Genomic DNA, 22034 nt, shown 5'->3' on the forward strand with positions numbered 1-22034 from the left:
TTAGCCTTGTCAATATTCAAAAAAAATGTTTTAAGTTCATTCATGCTTGAGAACTATCATACTTATCCAAAACAATTTTTGTGATTGTTATGTCTATAGACTCTACCTACATTCCTTGTTTCTAGTATAACATTTCTGGATCATTCTGTTTTGGTGCTTATCCTTCTGTTTATAGGACCTCATATTGTGTCTTGCTAAATAGGGGACAAAGTTGGGATAAACAAATCTAAATGCAACCTTGTTAGAAGAATCAATAGGGTTGTGTGTTGAATATCTTTTCAATTATCTATTGGCATCAATGCAGTTGTTAGGCCCTATGATCCAACAAATTACATGCTAAATTTTCTCTTAAAACAGGCCCAACTTTTTCTTATTTCTATGAGATGGATGTCCAGCTATATAATATCAACAAAAAATAGGATTAAAACTTGGACACTCTATGCAAAGGAGATCAAAACAGTGATCACAAGTTTAAGATCATTGATGGATATCAAGCCATTTATTCCAGATGGATTTGAAACAATGCTTAGATGTCTCCTAGAAGTGCTTCTAACATTATTAGAGCTTATTCATTCTCAACATAAAAAGTACCAGGAAAATGGAGAATAAAAGTACCAGGAAAATGGAGAATAAAAGACAGATAGGAAGAATGTGGGAGATGTCCTTTCTGATGTTTCTCTTATGAGTTTGGGATTTCTACATGTTCTTTGCAGTTGTGTTGAAAAAAACAATGTTACAAACCTATCTTTAGTTCTAATTGATATGCTCTTAAAATTTTTCCTGGCACCTAATACCTAGATGCATGTTTTTCAAAAGAATTTTCCCACACAATGTGTAATTAGTTAGCTTCGACATGATAGTTGGAGAGATTCAGCTCCTGTAATCTTGAATTTTTGCTTATATTTAGCATGTGTTAGAGAAGGTGCTGAGATGCTGCAGTCTGATGGGATTTTTTCAAGCTTGTCAACATTTAGTCACTTCCTATGGGATGAACTTTCATCAGGCTCCAGAGACAGAGAGGGTCCATTTTCTTTATTACATAAAGATAGACTGTGTGATGGGTTATGGGGTATAGGGCTAGCAGTTGTAACAATGATGGTGAATTCTCTTGGAGAAAATGCTACAAGTTGCAACACATTATTTTGTGAGTACTTTGAGGCAATCACCTTTGCAGAGAAACATGATTATTGTGAATGAAGCAATACATGAACCTTGCACATATTTGGAGATTTTATCCATTTGTCATAATTTTAGTTGGTGTTAAACCAATATGTAAAACTCCATTGGATGCTTGATGATTTCTATTAATGTGCAATAGAATTTATATGGACTAAGTGAATTTTCACTTCATTTTCCCTCAAAATGATGAAAAATGGACCCCTGTTTAGCATAAATTCCTTGTGTTCATACCCATCTATGATACCCTGTGCATACCCATTTAACATGACATCACCAGGTTATTCAGTGTAGCCAAATGGGTGTCCAGATATGGTTAAACATCCTGTAAACTAGACTACTCCCATTACCAGCACACTTGGATATTCTCATGATGCAAGGAATCCCTAAACTATAGTCTATTCCTATGTATACCATTTTCTAGGAGGGAACTTCACTGCCAGATTATCCCATTGTGCAATATGAAACTACCTCTCTAGCCATGTTCATTTTCTTTCAATGCATTTTCACCGACCATGATGTACCATGCCACATCCTCTATAGTATTTGTACCTTGCATGTCATTGATCCTTCCAACTCCACCTTTCTTTGAGGGACAATCTTAACATTAATGTCCTTGCCCTTCCCTTGGCATCTAGAACTGATCACATCAATTTCATCTCCCTGACATGCATTAGAAAGTGCCTTATTGTCATGTAAGCATGGTTGGTCTTGGCCATGACAGATGGATGAAGGTTGTAACCTTTTTGAAATCTACATATGTTCTTTCTCCTCAGTTTCCTCTATTCATGTCTTCCTGTACTTAGGAGTAGTCTCTGAAGGCTCAACAGAGATGGATCAATCTACTGATGTATGGCGAGATCCGCTTTGATGTGTCTTCTGCTCAGATATCTATAATACAAAAGTCAAAGAAACATCAATATGTTATTTCAACATCGTCCATACACTTTTTGTTATTTTGGATGATAGATTCATTGAATTTCGTATGGTTCTTAGAGTTGTGTGAAAGGTTGGAAAGCTTACATTCTTATTGAAGAGAGAAGAGGTGTTGTTTACCTCTATGGGGCAACCAACAAATGATTGTATTGATGTGAGCTTCCATGGCGCCTACGGTCAAAAATTTGCAATATTACCTGAAAGAGGACAAAACCATCTTGAAAATTTTAATTATACATGTTCAAAAGGCTGCATATTGAAAGAAGAAAACATTTACTACATGGTTTCTAGAAGATCAAAGGATTATTGAGGTCAATTAAAGCCAGTTTCTTCTAAAGCTCATGAGTATCAATGAGAGAATAGTGAGATTGGAGATAAAAAGGGTGGAGTAATGATTCTATGAATACTTGTACGACTAGAAAGCCTCCTTCATCTCTTCTAATTTGCTCCTTAAAATAAAGTAAAAAAGTAGGTTATTTTGTTACCTCCTTTTACAGGACATTGAAATAGTTTAGAAAATTGTACACCTTGAAATAATTACAATTATAAATTGTGTTGACCAACTATCCAAAAGATGAAATATAGCTAGGATTTTGACTAATCATGCAATAACTTATATGGATGACATCTCCTCTTCAATAGAACAAGCCAGGACCACTGGTAGCATATCATTGTTCTCCTTCAACAACCAGTAAAGGCCAATTCACAATTTGGAAGGATGGTATCTCTACTATCTGTATCAATCCAATTACATCAGAAGGAGATTCAAATTTTTTTATGACTTTTTATGGTCTGTAAATATGGTGAAAATTGTTTATTCAAAAGTTGAGACAATTTCACTGAGTAGGGAGAAGATCATGGGTGTTTTAATCTAGATTATAAGAAATTTTTGGGCCCATTACTATCTCCTTTCATAGGGACATGTCTTTTTATATGTTTTATCCTCTAATGTGTCCAAGTGGTTTTGTAACTTCCATTTAGTAATTAGAGTATTGTCTCTCTAGGTAGTGGGAAGTTACATTATTTGTCGAAAATATGGAAGGAACTTTTTCTCTATTTAAAGAACCAACTTCTGTAGGTACATGTCTTTTAGTATGATTTGTCCTCTAATGTGTCCGAGCATTTTTGTAACTCATTTAGTAATTAGAATGTTGTCCTTCAAGGTAATGGGAAGTTATGCTAGTCAAAAAAATGGATGTCCTTTTTGAGAGTGAAGACTAGGATATGTGCAAAATGGTCTGATAATCTTTCCTAAAGTTTGCTTGCCCCTTTCCTGTGAAATGGACCTTCTCAATCAAATCAGATAGGAATTTATTGAGAGCATCAAAGGAGTGGACCAATGGTGGTGGTTTAGCATTCCATCGACCTCACTAGTGAATTTCCATCTTGTTGGCTAGTATTAGATTCTTTTTAAGTGGAAAAAGTACTTCAACCTACAAACACAATTGAACAACAAAACATTGCCACTTAATGTGATTCTTGCCACCGGTAATAAAAAAGACTTGCATTTGGGATTGGGAAATGGTACATGTTTAAAAATGCCACTAACAAATTTCTAGGAAATTGGGAAATGGTGTTGACGGGAAAAGTGTCTACTCAGAACGCCCCTATCCCACTAAGGTGTGACAGTACCTTAGCAACAAACAAGGAAAAATACTTTCGTATTCTTCTTTATGAACTGTAAACGAAGAGGAATAGGATGAACCAACCTGTGTCTTGCGCTAGTCCTTTGATCCAATCTCTCTCCTCTTTGACAGCTTCCAGCTACCTGCTCCCTTACTTTCCCAGCTTCACCAAGTTCCTGCAAGATCACAGAAGAGGAAAACTACACAAAGACATGGATTTACATTCATAAATAGCTTAGGATCAGATTTAAGCTAAACATGCAAATATAACAAAACATCATTGATACACAAGCATGTAGGAGAAACTCAAATAGTTTTATTGATATAAAAAGAAGGTCCAGGAGGAGTTACAACCGATGATTCCTGATCCAGCATCAACCCCCCAGCAAAGGAATCCCCTCTTCACCTCCAACAAAGCATAAATCACCCAATGCACTGATCTCTATCTCAAAAACAACAACAATTCTCTGCAAAGTACAAAATTCCAGCCTCCGGATCTCTGGGATGAGGGATCCATATATAGATGTATGCAAAGAGGATGAGTCAGATTATGGTTTGACTTGTGGCTTCTCTCTATCAGCTCTTGCTTCCACTTGGAGACTGAGAGCCTCTTACTCATCCTTGGTCGAACTCAGTGAGGCAAGTGTCATTGGGGAAGATTCTGGAAGCTTCCATTGTCTGTCCACCTCGCTGAATGACACTGCCATTTGTCATTTCCTACTCAGCGCACCCTGGTAGTGCATTTAGGTGCGTTGCAACGCACCTAGATAGTGTACTGGGGTGCTATGCAACACAGCTAGCTAGTGGAGCAGCTGAAATGATCCTGATTTGACTGATTCTGAGCAGTTTCTAGTGGAGAACTTCTGGGAGAAGCTGTAATTGGTTGACCTTGTTCCTCTAGGGGTAGGAACAACACTTTTAGGGACTTAGGATCCCTTGGATTATGGACATTTCATGCTTAGAGCTGTAAGGCACAACAATGTCTATAACAGTTGCCCCCTAAAGTATGAGGCCGTTTATCGGGTGAAATGCTTTATTAGGAGGATCCGAAGTTCTTTCAATGCTGGGAGGAGACCTGTAATAAGATACAATACAATACATTATTTTCATACTGTTTTCATGATCTAGCTGAGGCGGGCATTCCCATGCTCAGCTTTATAAATTCATTTTTATGTACACAGAACAGATAATCGTCTGATGGTAGACTGATGATTTTGATGAAGTCATCATCCTTTTGGTAGGATGATTATCTGTTCTGTAATGCTATACATGTCAATGTCTTTATTTTTCCTGAATATATATCGCATCCCGGATGGATGAAACTAGATCCGGGGTCTTCAATCTCATCCGATCTTCACTCGAAGTACAAGTCGATCCATGTGAGAAATGTTTTGAAGTCGAACATGGAAAGACATCGCTTGATTACCAGTAGATGATGTAAACTGTTAACAAGCGCGAAAGGAATCACCGATAATGATGATGACCCTCAAGGTACTGCAGTACAATTCACGTGGTGTGAATAAAGGACTTGGCGTCGAACACCACGCAAAATCTTTTGGTCGAAGGTCATTGATGTATACTTGTCGTCGGAAGTGAGAAACTTGCCATTAAGGCATGCAAGCTTCAAAGTACTAAATGGGGTGTTCCTAGATCAACTTCTTGGATAATGAGCTGGTGTCGACAAGAAGCGACCTGTTAAAGGAGGGCCTTGATGAATCCCACATCAATGACACGGAACGAAGCAAATGATTTTGATGGAGGTGAAAACGATCTGATGATATATGGTTCAGGATGGTGGTCATGAAGGAATGAAGTATAATGTATGGTAGTGGATGGGACACGGGTGACTTCTCTGGATGACTTTTCTTGAACATGTCGGCGACACTTATGTGATGGATTGGTAGCATTTACCCCAAATGTGGATGGTATGGCGTGACCATGGTGATGTGACCGGTGAATGAAACAACCCAACCTGACTTAGGCACGGAGTGGAAGTGTCATGTTCAAGAGCGACTTGCTACCAATAAAGATTCTTTGAGTTTCTTCCCAATTTTTTCCCAGTCATTGCTGACCAGTACCTCTTTATTTTTGTCAAGCTTGAGGAGGATAACATATCCTTGTTCTATAATTTTCCCTTCGAGAAAACCCATTACTATGTTTTAACGAGCCTAGCGATAGTGAAACTCATTCTCGTCTAAAGACAAGCTTGTCGCTATTAATCTTTTTAACGAGTTTAACGACAAAGATAACTCGGTCCTTTTCATTTTTAGATATTCTGAAAAGGTACGTAAAGGTAACTCCAAAATTCCTTTTTCGTCATCTAATCCCTGAAGTCCGAAAAAGTATAAAACAATATAGAAGGGATGAATTTTCGATAGTTTTAACGAGCCGAACAACACAAGCGCTCGATCTTTTTGTGTAATAATCCCTCAGGTCCAAAAAGATTAAAATTTAGAGGAGGGATAGCACTTCCGGTCGCTTTAACGAGCTGGAAGGCCAAAACTCGGCAATCTTTCCATATTTTACAAGTCAGTTGAAAAGAGCTTAAAGAAGACTCATCTTTTGAGGAACGAGTGATAAAATGGATAGCAGCTAATTCCAGGTAAGGGTTGGAATTTTCCAATCATGGCAGTGTCACAAGGATGGCTAGTGAAATCACTCCTCGCAGCTGTTACTCAAAATGGGTAAACAATCAAATGGAGGTGAATGATCGGCCAATGGAAAAGTGGAGGTGACGGTGCAAACACGACCAAGGCTTTAATGGCTGAAATCTTCATTCACGGTAGTTACTTACCAGAGAATAGTTCATTTTTTAATGAGCTTAAATGCGGGTGGAAACACTTGCTCATGTCTTATGATTATTTTTTAACGAGCTTGAACTATGTGGTAAAACTACTTGATTAATCCAGTCATATGATAAGAATGTCTCATATAAAACGGCAACTTTTAGATTTTTGCCCCACATCCTTTCTTTATGCAAGTTAGGTGACGACTAGTCCTACGAGTTTAAAGGGTTAGAGATCCTAAAAATTTTAAAAATAAATAGCCGCCCCTCGCTTGCACTCCAAAAGGTTTGCATGCCCCCAGGTATAAAACAGAGTTTCGAGGTCTCCCTCTATTCGAGCTGACAAAACATTCGTTTTATCAAGAAGGGTCACCCTTTATTCGAGCTGACAAAACATTCGTTTTATCAGGAAGGGTACTACCTCTTACAGGTTACCCAAAGATTGTTCTATTCGCGTAGCAAACAAAACACTTCTTCGGCGATGTCTACTGAGATAAACAAAGGTGAGTGACGAAGCCCGCCAACTCACATAACTTTGACAAAAGAATCTTATTCTAGAATAACCCCTCTTCCAATCACGGACGGGGTACAGACTAGTCATATTCTCCCGCGGAAACCTACTCTATACCCGAAGTTTTCCTGCTGAAGCAGACCAGGATGCATGCCGCCTGGGTTTCAGTCATATCCCTCCGAATTACTTGCGCTCATCGGGAGGATGGACTGGGGATTGAGACATTTCTTGCGTGAAGAGACCATTTAGGGATGGTATATGACTATTTGCGATGCGTGATCCGGGAAATGAAAGCTGGTCCACGAGCTTGACTACTCTTCCTTCGTGCGGAAAACACATTACTCTAAAGAGTGGGGAGACGATGGCTCCCATGCAATAAATATAGTCTCGTCCAAGGAGTAGGTTATAATCCAAGGGTCCTTGAACTACCATTACATTCATTTGAACTGTCTTCCCTCTCAATGTTATGGGTACATTGGGAAGGATCCCTAGAGGTCGACTGGTTCCTTTATCAAATCCTGTCAGATTTCTCATCTCAGGAAACAGCAATGGCAAACCAAGCGCTTTCCAAGCAATAGAGGAAAGAATACTCACAGAAGCCCCCTCATCTATGATGGTACTAGCCATGACCATTCTATATATTTGAATGATAATTCGGAATGGTATGCTTGCTGGTAAAAGGGGTCTGCCTAGTTGACTCTAGTTGAAGGAGACAACTAGGTTGCTTGGAGGTGGGACCGAGTAGACGGCCGAGTATGGCTCTAACGAACCTCCCTCCTGCAGTAAGGGAATGGGTAGATTGCCCCATGTTCGTCGGAGTTTGTGTTGATGAAGAGAATTTGGACGGTGTCATCCTTGTTCTCTTCAGTGACTGTATCATCCGAAGATAAAACCTCTGAAGGAAAGACTGGGTCAACTGCCGCCTCGACCCTTTGACTTTCATCTAGTATGGATTCAAATGGTTTATCTTCGATGATAGGCACTTCAGCCGACCACTTAAGCGGGCCAGCTGGATTCTCAACTAGCGACGGACTCGGCAAGAGTTTTTTATATCTAGGAGGAAGTCGTAACGGTGAAACCGGACGATCATCCAAAACTCTCTTCGCTTCGTCTAAGAAGGGACAACGGTGGGTGGCATGATTGCCTCTGCATAGTTTACAGGGAAATATAGCTTTCCCTTTTTGTCCTGAGGCTTCACTTTCGCTAGTTGACGGTGTGCTTTCAACATGATCATTAGAGGTTGATGACACCGGATTGTGCAAACGAGGAGACCAGTCCCTTAGTATTCGAGGGATGCAAGGACAATCTCTATGAAAGTGGTCTCCTCTGCAAATGACACATGGTGATTGAGGCCTGGTCGATGCAGTGTGTGGATTTTCGTTAGACGACACTCATTTTCCCCCATTCGCCTTTGGCTCCTTCTTCTTCTTCTCTTTCTTCTTCTTCTCCTTCTTCTCCTTAGGAACTTGACTTTTGGCTTTGCCAGCCCCATCAAGCAAAGAGGAAGGGGGAGAGGAAGTGGAAGGCTGGTGGGAAACTCTGGATTCGTCTGGTTGCTGATTCAATTGTTCAGGAATAGTGGTGTTCTAAACAAAATTGGTTGAGAAGAGCCAGACCGACAAGCCAATTGTCAGTCCTGTAAGTGACAATATGGCCATATGGGGTGCACCAACATCTCCCCAAGAGGAGAAGGGACTAGGATTTCCACCAAGGGGAATTCCTTGGTTGGTAGACTCCATTTTCTCAACCTAAGATCAACGTAGGAAAATGGTATGAATATTCCATTTAAAATAAATTTTAAGACGCTTGGACACAACTTGTTTTTTCAATTTTAAAGAGTCGAGAAAAAACAAAAGATGACTCTAGTCTCCTTCGATTTTAATGAGCCTGAAGTGACAAGTGCTCAGATGGACCTTTTCCATTAAGGAGTCTGAAAAGGAACGAAAGGGACTACTCTGGAGATCTAGGTAGAGGGAGTACCAAACCAATCGCAAAACTGCAGAATACTTTTTACGGTACGGCAGTCAATCTTCCCGAATGCTGTGTTCGGTGCATTGCGATCAGTAGGGCGGCCGACACGGCTTCCTATGGATGAAAGGTTTTAAGCCTATAGGGGTCTCCCAATATATACTCGACGGTACATGGGAGCACAAGTCCGTACTGGCAGTTATCGTCTCAAAGTGGAGGAATCGCCCAACCATCAGTGAGGACAACAGTTACCAGGCTTTACGACGCCGGAATACGTCTCTAGCCTAGACCTCTAAATGTTGTGCGTTAAGTTCCAATGCGTTGTTAGATTCATTCAATTTATTTTAAGTTGATCTTTCTTAGAAGTTTTCCTTTTGGGATCACCACGAGATGTAGATGTAATTCCTAAAATGCAATCTAAAGATGATAAGCAAGCTTTTATCTCTTTTCATCAATGAAAATCCTAGCTATAAGGGGAAAAGAAAGACACAATCTTTTCTCAAAGAGCAAAGAGCACACTGTAGATGCACTTTTCCTAAATCAAGCCAAACAGACTATCAATATGCAAATGCACATATGCATGTATTTGTTTTCACTTTCTTAATATTGATGCCTAAAAAGAAAGTTGATGTACAAATATGAATTTGCTTTCAAGTGAAAAACACAAACAAGCTTCTTTTCGAAATAAAAAGGTAGAGAAGATTGCGACACTTTATGATTTTGAAATAAACACTCGTTTCGACACTAGAAAGAGACAAATTCAAACCAAAGGCAAAAGTAAAAACATAATCAACTGTCAGCAGCAAACAAACTTTCTCCTAAGATCAAAATCGACACTTACGACAGATCTAAATCCAAGGACGGCAGTATGACTATTCTACTCTTTCAATGGAAAACTGTAAATGATGTAACAAACACACAAAGAACATCTACAGTCTTTTGTACAAAGGAGGCGGAATTAAGGCAAAGAAAAGGGGTTTTTAAACAGACACACAATGATCACAGGCTGCAAAATCAGAGACAAAACTGAAAAAAATGAAGCAAAGAACCTCAGCTGCACAGGGCTAGGCTGATCAGCGCACATGTTACACAGAGAAACTGAATTGTAGCACAGGTAGCCCTCTCGGGAACTGCGTTGAAATGCAGAGTCTCTTCACAGTGCCTGCGCTGGGGCAGAAACGAGACTTCTATCCGGGTTCTGGGTCACGGTTTGTAGTTTAATCTATGGATTTTGGCCGAGTAAAAGAAATCAGTAATGCACAATCAGAGGGTGGATTTAAAGGAGGTCTAAGAGCTATCACAAAGGGTAATCAGATCATTTATGAATCAATTGTTCAAATCATAAACAAATCCAGTGAAAGGATTGAAGTAGCAGGTGTCTACTTTGCATTTGATAATGGCAAATGCAGTTCGATTGCTACTTCTGTGTTTATGAAACTAACAAAAAGAGAAACACAAACAAACTAATTAGACACGATCCCCGGCGGAGTCGCCATTTTGTTGACGGGAAAAGTGTCTACTCAGAACGCCCCTATCCCACTAAGGTGTGACATTACCTTAGCAACAAACAAGGAAAACTACTTTCGTATTATTCTTTATGAACTGTAAACGAAGAGGAATAGGATGAACCAACCTGTGTCTTGCGCTAGTCCTTTGATCCAATCTCTCTCCTCTTTGACAGCTTCCAGCTACCTGCTCCCTTACTTGCCCAGCTTCACCAAGTTCCTGCAAGATCACAGAAGAGGAAAATTACACAAAGACATGGATTTACATTCATAAATAGCTTAGGATCAGATTTAAGATAAACATGCAAATATAACAAAACATCATTGATACACAAGCATGTTGGAGAAACTCAAATAGTTTTATTGATATAACAAGAAGGTCCAGGAGGAGTTACAACCGATGATTCCTGATCCAGCATCAACCCCCAGCAAAGGAATCCCCTCTTCACCTCCAACAAAGCATAAATCACCCAATGCACTGATCTCTATCTCAAAACCAATAGCAATTCTATGCAAAGTACAAAATTCCAGCCTCCGGATCTCTGGGATGAGGGATCCATATATAGATGTATGCAAAGAGGATGAGTCAGCTTATGATTTGACTTGTGGATTCTCTCTGTCAGTTCTTGCTTCCACTTGGAGACTGAGAGCCTCTTACTCATCCTTGGTCGAACTCAGTGAGGCAAGTGTCATTGGGGAAGATTCTGGAAGCTTCCATTGTCTGTCCACCTCGCGGAATGACACTGCCATTGGTCATTTCCTGCTCAGCGCACCCTGGTAGTGCATTTAGGTGCATTGCAACGCACCTAGCTAGTGTACTGGGGTGCTATGCAACGCAGCTAGCTAGTGGAGCAGCTGAAATGATCCTGATTTGACTGATTCTGAGCAGTTTCTGGTGGAGAACTTCTGGGAGAAGCTGTAATTGGTTGACCTTGTTCCTCTAGGGGTAGGAACAACACTTTTAGGGACTTAGGATCCCTTGGATTATGGACATTTCATGCTTATAGCTGTAAGGCACAAAAATGTCTATAACAAATGGCATGACACAATAATTAATATGTAAATGAAAATCTACTATAAATGCATTGCAAAATAACTAGTCTGACGTAGGAGTATAGGAATAACAAAATTTTTGAAAATAGTACAAATACAATTGCCCAGATTTAATATGGGAAGAAGTTTTATATCAACTTTTGTATTACAAAAGACTCCACATATATTGTGAGGACTTAGCCAACATGTAAAGTTTTGGAGTCGCAACGTCTTTTATTTTGGATTTCTAGGACTCTTCTTAGGATTGAGTAGATATAGGCATTGATACTGTCTTGATAGAAAGCTATTTTTGTAGTATAGCACATGAAAGTCCATCAGTACATAAATAATATAGGCTTATTTGATTGAGAATATATGGATGATCATCATTAACTCCAAGTTGCCATTAATTTAGACATATGCTTTTGGTACCCTCACATTATGTGTCACATTTTCCTATGTGACATTATGTTTGACATCTTCCACTTCTTTTGTTGCCATGCTATTTTCTAATACTTCAAGGCTGAACTTAATAGGATCCCCTTATTCATTGTCTGATGGTTTTCTGCTGTAAGAAATATGGACATAACCAGTCTAGGATAGATTAGATTTCTTAGTCTCCAATTTTTTTTGTATTGACCTTTTGATCACAGCGACAATAGCACCATCACCATTCTATATAGGAAGGTTTTCAATGCTTGTAGGGGTTTTTGAGAGGGAGAAGGCATTATTATTCACTACAAAATATGAGTGATTTCCTTTTTTTTTTATCTCAAGTGCATCCTCTGTAGTGAGCACTAGTCTGACATACATGTATTGGTTTGTAACTAATGCCAACAAGAGCATGCAGTCTAGCTCTGATATGAAAATGGGGCACTTAGGCCTCTTGTCTAACTTACAAGAACCTCTACCACTTCCAAAGCTTAAATACTCCCATATTCGTTATGATTAACCAATGCGGAATTAAATATGTGCTTGAAAATAAGGTGTATGCTTATGGTTGTTTTAAATTGTTTATGTACTGTAAATTGATTTTCTTAAAATGATATAAAACATATAACAATGAAACAATCCAGCAAATAACAAACTCACATAAGACAACAAGTTTAATATGGAGTTCACCCAAAACTCTTGGGCTACATCTCCTTGAGCTCTAGTCAACCCAACTAGGCTCTCTGGGATTATGGTCTGAGTTCTTTTACAAGCTCCATGCTCAACTCCACTGGTTTACAAAAAATACAATGGGTTAAGAACACCATCTTATCCCCTGGCTATGAAGCTCTCGGCTTTCTAGCTCTAGGCTCTTTCTCTGGTTCTCAGCTTTGGCTCTGGCTCTTGCTCGTGGCTCTGACTCTGGCTCTTGCTCTGGCTCTGGCTCTTTGGCTCTAGCTTCTTTGGCTCTGGCTTTGGCTTTCTACAATCTACAACTCTCTAGCTTTTCACTTGACCTCCAAGTGACCCCAAAGACTCCCTCAACTACTCTGCACAATAGCTTTTCGTTCTCCTGCATCTGCCTTGCAACTCCTTTCTGTTGCTTGCTCTCAATTGAGCTCTCTACCTCCTTTGAGGTTCTTTTCCGGCTTTCCAGCTACCCCATCTATTTCTCTGTGATTCATTATCCGTCTGCGGCTCTGCGACTTCTCTACTCCCTGTCAGTTAGACTGGCCATCTGGATCTGTAGCTCTGTGGCTTCAAAATGCATCATTTCCTGTAAAAACGCCCATTTTTAGCATGGCATGATGATCAAGAGCGATTACAGAGGTTTCGGGGCCTTCTTATAGGCAAAAACCCAATGATTGAGAAACTTACATTACACAGAGATTTTCCGGAAAATACACTATCGGGCGTGTTTTTCGGACTTGAAATTCCATTCAATCGTCCCTAAAATCCCTATCGGGTCCACCATTAGGCATTATATCGCATCGCAGAAGCATATTGGACGAAATCCCAAATACATGAGAAATCATTAAAAAACCCGTCAAAATCCTTTTTATCAGACTTCAAAATTTATCGCATCCACCCTTTAATCGTATCAGGTCTGCCTTTGGCTGCTATTGCACTCTCCACCGTTGATCTGTGAGATCTTTGATCCAACGGTCAATATGCCATTTTAGGTGGCTTAAGGGTACGGAGGTTACCTACCCGAAAAGGTTGTTTTCCTCTCTCCTCCGCCAGCCACGTGTCGACCAATGTGTGGGATCGGGCACAGCTAACCTAATACCATTTACCACTTGAGGCCTACCTGAAATCTACCTTTACGGAACTCAAATTTAATGAATCGGGCATATGAAATCCTTCAGGTCTGGTAATCGCAAGCCACCAATTTAATCCTGGTCGTCCATTCCTTTTCCGATCCGACGACTTATATTGCACATCGTGATCGCTATCGCCTATTGCAATTGGAATGGCCCAGGGGTTCTGTATATCGCAGATACTAATTCTCCGTCCGATCATTGGCAATCAACATATCTCATGATCGCAATCATCAAGTCCAGGGTCTCAATATCGCCTACATGTCTGCCTCTGATCCAGTACATTGGATCGACGGATGGGGGTTTCTTCCACCTCCGCTTAAGTCCTTCCCTTTGCCTTTTTCCGATGTGATTTCCCTTTATAAAGGTTTTTTGCCATTTTTAGGGGAACTTTCCTCTTTTTCCAAAGAACAAAGGGAATCTTCTTTCTGCTATAACTTTTGCATTCTAAGTCCATTTTAGCCCATTCAACTTATAGTAGATTCAGAATGAAAATATCTATGCCATGGGGCTATCTCCAGGAACTTCCTTGGACTTTCGTTTTCCTCTGTGAGGAACACTTAGACTTAGGAGTCTATCCAAAATCCATTTTGGATCAAGCTCCCCATTTAACTTTGATGTCATATGCAAATGAATTGAGAAAGGCTAAAGCTGCAATTCCAAATATCTTATTATGAGTCTTTCCATATTTAACATTTTATGATAGATGTCTCCTAAAAGAATATCCAACTCTTTTGTCTTTGAAGTATGATAAAAGTACGCTTCTCGATGTTCCTTTTCACTTGCATAAGAAAACTCCATGTCTTTAAGATTTTCCAATTCACTATCATTGAGTTTTAGTCCAGAAACGCACAGTTGATAACCAATTTTAGGTATATACACAATGGACCCATGTTTGGGATTATTAGCTTGGCATTGGAGGCATTTTAGCTCAAGTGCTGAAATCTCCTCAAGCAAGTCCTCATATATTTCCTTCAATTCATCCAACTCTAGACAAATCCTGGATGCAATCATCATTCCGTATTTGTTTCTATTGCTTTGATTAAAGTCAAAGACTCCCTTTATCAGTTCAAACTTCATAGATATGGACAAGCTCAATTGTAATGCATGTAAAAGTTTGTCTTACAATATTCAAATTGAACATTCCTGCATGCTCATGCTGTCTTTCTGAAATCCCAATTTCAAAAATTTTCCTTGTATGTAAAATGGAACTCATACTCTTTGACATTGTTGTCCAATCATCCAATGTTGATAGATAACCTGAACACTGAAATCTTGAGTAGATGTGGAATATCTTTCACATTTTTCAAAGTGTTGTGCAGGGTTGGCATCATTTCATCATAGTGATGGCGTAGTGGTATAGTGTTGAGATGACCATTCAAAATGTTGAGATCTAATATAGGCCTTAAGAGCCAAGTCCTTAAAAGACACCAGCTGATGAAAATGACATAGTTGTTAAACATGCCAAATAAAAAAAATCCTTCCTTTGCTTTGCCAATGCCCATGCTGCTTGGATGCTTATCAACTTGAAAAATTTGCAAGGCATCATAACCTGTAGCATCAACTTTCAGAATTTTTTTTAATGAGATCTTTGAAACCCTATCAAATTTTATTGGTGCGGTGTCATATTCCTTCATTTCAATAGTGTTGACAAGCATCTATTGTTGTAGCCTAGAAAGAAGGTCCCCAGCAACATGAACTTGCACATCACTTTCAGTGTTCATTATGGAATTGAGTTGTTCATCAACACATGCACAAACCACCAAATACTCTTCTTCATTAAAAAAATCCAAACACTTGTTCAAATGCTTAACATGCTTCCACTTGTTGTTTGGGACCTTTGAAAGTAACAACCTATGAGTTAGCCAATACTCAAGGCTTCAAACAATTCTTGAAAAGGTAGCTATTAGATCACCATAATATCAGAGTTACCATTTCCAAAAATTTTGCAGTACATACAAAGTTCATGTGCAAAAAATAAAAATATTTCATTGTTTATGTGATCATCCAGAGAAAACTTGAGAACCTGTTCCAAGATTGATAAGACTAAAGTGACCTACACATATGAACATCTGCAAGAGCTCTAGACAAAATTTGCAAGAAAACATCTCTTTATCATAAAAGTATTGTTTTGAGAGCATCCTGGACTCTACATTTGAATGGACGTCTTGAGCTAAATTCCTATTTACAATGTAGATGCAGGAGCTGGATGATGGTAATGATTTTGCATGATATTTGTCATAGAAAATCAATATCGCAAGGCCCAAAAGAAAACTAAAATGCACCAGACGTGTTGGTATCCAGTGAATTCATTTATTTGGTATTTTGGGTGTAAGTGTTTCGATACCCAAACTTCATTGGGGCTATATCCAAAGCACTAGATTGAAGAATAGTTGGTCTAACTTCATATAGACATGGTAGAACAATTGATCCAATGGCTGTTGATTGAGTGCCATATAGAAATAGTTTGTACTCCTTTGAGAGCACACACATATGTAGAAGTGTATGATTTTCGAGAAGCCCAATTGAAAATTGTTTAAGATGGGTTGGGTCATTTGACAAAAATGGTACAAATGCCTGATATTCTGTAATGTCAAGCCTACCCTTCATGCAATAATATGCATATGCCTTGACAACTGGGTGAGGTGCAAGATGCCTTATTTTCACCTTACATCCAATCTGTTTTACAAATGAAGGGTAATAGAGGCCTCCATACGTTAACAGTGGTGATGCAACCAAATTTTGAGTCTACCCTCTTTAGCACACAGAGGAAACTGGTCCAGGATAAATTAGATTCCTTAGTCTCCAATTTTTTGATGTATTGACCTTCTGATCATAGGGATAATAGTGCCAACAACATTATGTGCAGACAGGCTGCCAACGCTTGTAGGAGTTTCTAAGATGGAAAAAGCATTATTCCTTATAGAAAATAGGTGTTTTTTTTTTATATCTCAAGTGCATCCTCTGCGGTGAGCAATGGCCTAATATACATGTACTGGTGTGCAACTAATGCCAATGAGAGCATGCAGTCCAGCTCCCTAATGAACTTTGATGTCATATGCTAATGCATTGAGAAAGGCGAAAGCTACAATTATAAATCTCTTATTATGGCTCTTTCCATATCTAACATTTTATGATAGATGTCTTCTAGAAGAAGATCTAACTCTTTTGTCATTGTCCTGATGATCCTTTTCACTTGCACAATCAAACTCTGTGTCTTTAAGATTTTCCAATTCACTATCGTTGAGTTTTAGTCCAGAAAGGCACAATTGATAACCAATTTGGGATATATATACACAATGGAACCATGTTTGGGATTATTAGCTTGGCATGGGAGGCATTTTAGCTCAAGTGCTGAAATCTCCTCAAGCAAGCCCTCATATATTTCCTTCAATTCATCCAACTCTAGACAAATCCCGGATGCAATCATCATTCTATATTTGTTTCTATTGCTTTGATTAAAGTCAAAGACTCCATTTATCAGTTCAAACTTCATAGATATGGACAAGCTCAATTGTAATGCATGTAAAATCTTGTCTTACAATATTCAAATTGAACATTCCTGCATGCTCATGTTGTCTTTCTGAAATCCCAATTTCAAAAATTTTCCTTGTATGTGAAATGGAACTCATACTCTTTGACATTATTGTCCAATCATCCAATGTTGACAGATAACATGAACACCGAAATGTCGAGTAGATGTGGAATATCTTTCACAAATTTCAAAGTGTTGTGCGAGAATGACATCATTTGGTCACAATGATGGAGCAGTGCTATAATGTTGAGACAACCATTCAAAATGTTGAGATCTAATATATGCCTTAAGAATCAAGTCCTTAAAATACGTCAGCCCATGACATTGACACAGTTGTTAAACATGCCAAATAAGAAAAATCCTTCCTTTTCTTTTCCAATGCCCATGTTGCTTGGATGCTTATCAACTTGAAAAATTTGCAAGGCACCATAACCTATAGCATCAATTTTCAAAATTTTCTTTAATGAGATCTATGAAATCCTGACAAATTTTATTGGTGCAATGTCATATTTCTTCATTTCAATAGTGTTGACAAGCATCTCTTGTTGTAGCATATCATGAAGGTCCCCAATAGTATCAACTTGCAGATCACTTTTAGTGTTCATCATGGAATTGAGTTGTTCATGAGCACATTCACAAACCACCAAATGCTCTTATTCATTTAAAAATTCCACACACTTGTTCAAAAGCTTAGCATGCTTCAACCTGTTGTTTGGGACCTTTGAACATAACAACCTGTGAGCCAGCCAATACTCAAGGCTTCTAGAAATTATTGAAGAGGTAGCTATTAGATCACCATGGTTAGGAATATCAAAGTTATCATTTCCAAAAATGTTGCAGTACATAAAATGTTAGGTAAACTTGACTCGGAATAGAGTCAAAGTTGACCAGGTTAAATAGTGATGGTTTTGGGGCACATGGTATTGTGCACCCATAGTATTTTTCCCATGGTATTATATGTAATAGAGCTTATAAAAGGCTGGAAGGACTTCATTGTAATGTAAGACCTGGAGGTGAGCGGTAAAGGCTCACTTGGTCGGATTGGCCAGGGTTTTGGCCAATGCTAATAAGATCTTATTAGGTTGGGTTTTTCCTTGGATTTGGGGTTTTCCTGGATAAACATTTGTGTTTATGTGTTTATGGTTGTTGCTGGTTATTTTTATATTTATTCCTCTCAGTAATTATTTATGTTATGCAGTAAATTTCTTAACCACTGGTATCAAAACCAGATATTGGCTTCAAAGGGATTCTTTGATGCCAAGGGTTTATAGTGCCTGATGAGATCAATGCAGCCTTTTTACAGATCTGGCCCTGGAAAATAATGGTGAAACAATCATACGCAGAAGAACCTTGAGGAGAATGTGCGGAATATAGTGCCATAAATACCAGGGATCGCAGTGCATTTGCGATATTTACCGGTTTGGAACATGCTGACGAATTGTTCGGGATTCATGTGGCCATTCAAAGAAGGTCAGCAAAAGAAAATTGTTCATGCGGATTCGAAAATTGTTCGCTTTCTGCTACGTGAGGCCACTGGTGCTGGAATCTACGAGGTTCTCATCAGGCTCGCAGTTGGAGTGATTTGATAGAAGATTTTGAGCAAATCAAATTGAGAGAGGATGGATCAGAATCGCAACAACAAAAAAAATAAATTAATGAAGTCAAAATTATTTCATGTGACTAGGCATACTACTGTAAAACCTGGTAAGGCATGTGTACCCCTCGGTGATCACCGGTAAAGTCTAGGTTAGATCTAGGTGATAGGGGGGTTGTCAGGTTAACAATACCCTGAGTAAAAACTCTGAGGGGGGTAAGAGCTAGAGTGAGCAGGATTGTCTCACTTAGCAGGTTTGGCTGGAGTTAGTCAAGGAACCCCAAGTCAAGTTTAAGGGGGGAATTTTTAGGTAAACTTGAATCGGGATAGAGTCAAAGTTGACCAGGTTAAACAGTGATGGTTTTGGGGCACATGGTAATGGGCACTCATAGTATTATGCCCGTGTTATTGTATGTAATGGAGCTTATAAAAGGCTGGAAGGACTTCATTGTAATGCAAGACCTAGAGGTGAGCAGTAAAGGCTCACTTGGTCGGATTTGCCAGGGTTTTGGCCAATGCTAATAAGATCTTATTAGGTTTGGTTTTTCCCCGGATTTGGGGTTTTCCCAGATAAACATTTGTTTTTAGGTGTTTATGGTTATTGCTGGTTATTTTTATATTTATTCCTCTCAGTAATTATTTATGTTATAGAGTAAATTTCTTAACATAAAAAATTTAGGTGCAATAAATAAAAAGATTTCATTATTTATGCGATCATCTAGATAAAACTTGAGAACCTGTTCCAAGATTGATAAGACTAAAGTGACTGCCCATATAAGCATCTACAAGAGCTCTAGACAAAATTTGCAAGAAATCATCTCTTTGTCATAAAAGTCTTGTTTTGAGAGCAACCTGGAGTCTACATTTGTATGGATGTCTTGAGCTAGTTTTCCATTTATAATGTAGATGTAGGAGCTAGAGGATGGTAATGATTTTGCATGGTATTGGTCACACAAAATCAATATTGAAAGGCCCCAAAGAAAACTAAAATCTTGTATTCCCAATTGAACCATGATGCAACTAGACGTGTTGGTATCTAGTGAATTCATTTCTTTGGTATTTTGGGTGTAAGGGTTTCCATGCCCAAACTAAGTTGGGGCTGCATCCAAAGCGCTAGATTGAAGAATAATTGGTTTGACTTCATGTAGATATGGTAGAACCACTGCTCCAATGGCTATTGATTGAGTGACATCCATAAATAACTTGTACTCCTTTGAGAGAACACGCACATATGTAGAAGTGTATGATTTTGGTGAAACCCAATACAACATTGTTCAACGAGGGTTAGGTCATTTGAAAAGAATGGTACAAATACCTGATATTATATAATGTTAGGTCTTCTCTTCATGCAACAATATGCATGTGCCTTGAAAACTATGTGAGATGCAAGAAGTGTGATTTTAACCGTACATCCAATCTATTTTACAAATGAAGGGTAATAGAGGCCTCCAGATGTTAACATTGGGGATGCAACCAAAGTTTGGGTCTGCCCTCTTTAGCACACAGAGGAAACTAGTCCAAGATAGATTAGATTCCTTAGTCTCCAATTTTTTATGTATTGACCTTTTGATCCAAGGGAAAATAGTGCCATCAATATTTCATGCAATTAGGTTGTCAATGCTTGCGGGGGTTTCTGAGGGGGAGAAGGCATTATTCCCAACAGAAAATGAGTGTTTTTTTCTTAATATCTCAAGTAAATCCTCTTTAGTTAGCACTGGCCTTACATACATGTACTGATGTGCAACTAATGCCAACGAGAGCATGCATTCCAACTCCCGAATGAGTTCTAATGTCAAATGAAAATGCATTGAGAAAGGCTAAAGCCGCAATTCCAAATCTCTTATTATGGGTCTTTCCATATCTAACATTTTATGATAGATGTCTCCTAGAAGAAGATCTAACTCTTTTTTCTTTTAAGTACGATAAAAGTATGCTTCTTGATGTTCCTTTTCACCTGCATAAGCAAACTCCATGTCTTTAACATTTTCCAATTCACTATCGTCGAGTTTTAGTCCAGAAAGGCACAATTGATAACCAATTTGAGGTATATACACAATGGACCCGTGTTTGGTATTATTAGCTTGGCATGGGAGGAATTTTAGCTCAAGTGTTGAAATCTCCTCAAGAAATCCCTTGTATATTTCCTTCAATTCATCCAACTCTAGACAAACGTCACATGCAATCATCATTCTATATTTGTTTCTATTGTTTTGATGAAAGTCAAAGACTCCATTTATCAGCTCAAACTTCATGGATATGGACAAGCTCAATTGTAATGCATGTAAAAGCTTATCTTACAATATTCAAATTGAACATTCCTACATGCTCATGTTGTCTTTCTAAAATCCCAATTTAAATTTTTTTCATTGTATGTAAAATGGAACTCATACTCTTTGACATTGTGTCCAATCATCGCATGTTGACAGATAACTTAGACACTGAAATCTGGAGTAGATGTGGAATATCTTTCATAGATTTCAAAGTGTTGTGCAAGGATGACATCATTTCGTCACAATGATGGAGTAGTGGTATAGTGTTGAAACGACCATTCAAAATTTTGAGATCTAATATAGGCCTTAAGAATCAAGTCCTTAAAAGACATCAACCCATGACAATGAAACACTTGTTAAACATGCCAAATAACAAAAGTCCTTCCTTTGCTTTTCCAATGCCCATCCTGCTTGGATGCTTATCAACTTGAAAAATCTGTAAGGCATCATAACCTATAGCATCAATTTTCAAAAATTTGTTTAATGAGATCTCTAAAACCCTGTCAAATTTTATTGGTGCGGTGTCATATTCCTTCATTTCAATAGTGTTGACAAGCATCTCTTATTGTAGTATAGCAAGAAGGTCCCCAACAACATGAACTTCTTTCAGTTTTCATCGTGGAATTCAGTTGTTCATGACCACATGCACAAACCACCAAATGCACTGGTTCATTTAAAAATTTCAAACACTTGTTCGAAAGCTTAGCATGACTCAACCTATTGTTTGGGAACTTTGAAGGTAATGACTTGTGAGCCAGCCAAGAGTCAAGGCTTCCAACAATTCTTTAAAAGGTAGTTATTAGATCACTATGATTAGGAATATTAGAGCTATCATTTCCAAAAAT

At 38.6% G+C, this 22034-nt stretch overlaps 1 pseudogene; it reads right to left on the reverse strand.

Moving 5' to 3' along the window:
* Positions 1–20517: 20517 nt before the first annotated feature.
* On the reverse strand, positions 20518–21108 carry LOC149203114 (DNA mismatch repair protein MSH5 pseudogene; annotated as a pseudogene).
* Positions 21109–22034: the final 926 nt, after the last annotated feature.

This window comes from Pinus tabuliformis, chromosome 2_1 (genome assembly GCF_031772625.1).
Source record: "Pinus tabuliformis cultivar Carrire ecotype Pingquan chromosome 2_1, CPIR1, whole genome shotgun sequence".
NCBI classification, from domain to species: domain Eukaryota; kingdom Viridiplantae; phylum Streptophyta; class Pinopsida; order Pinales; family Pinaceae; genus Pinus; species Pinus tabuliformis.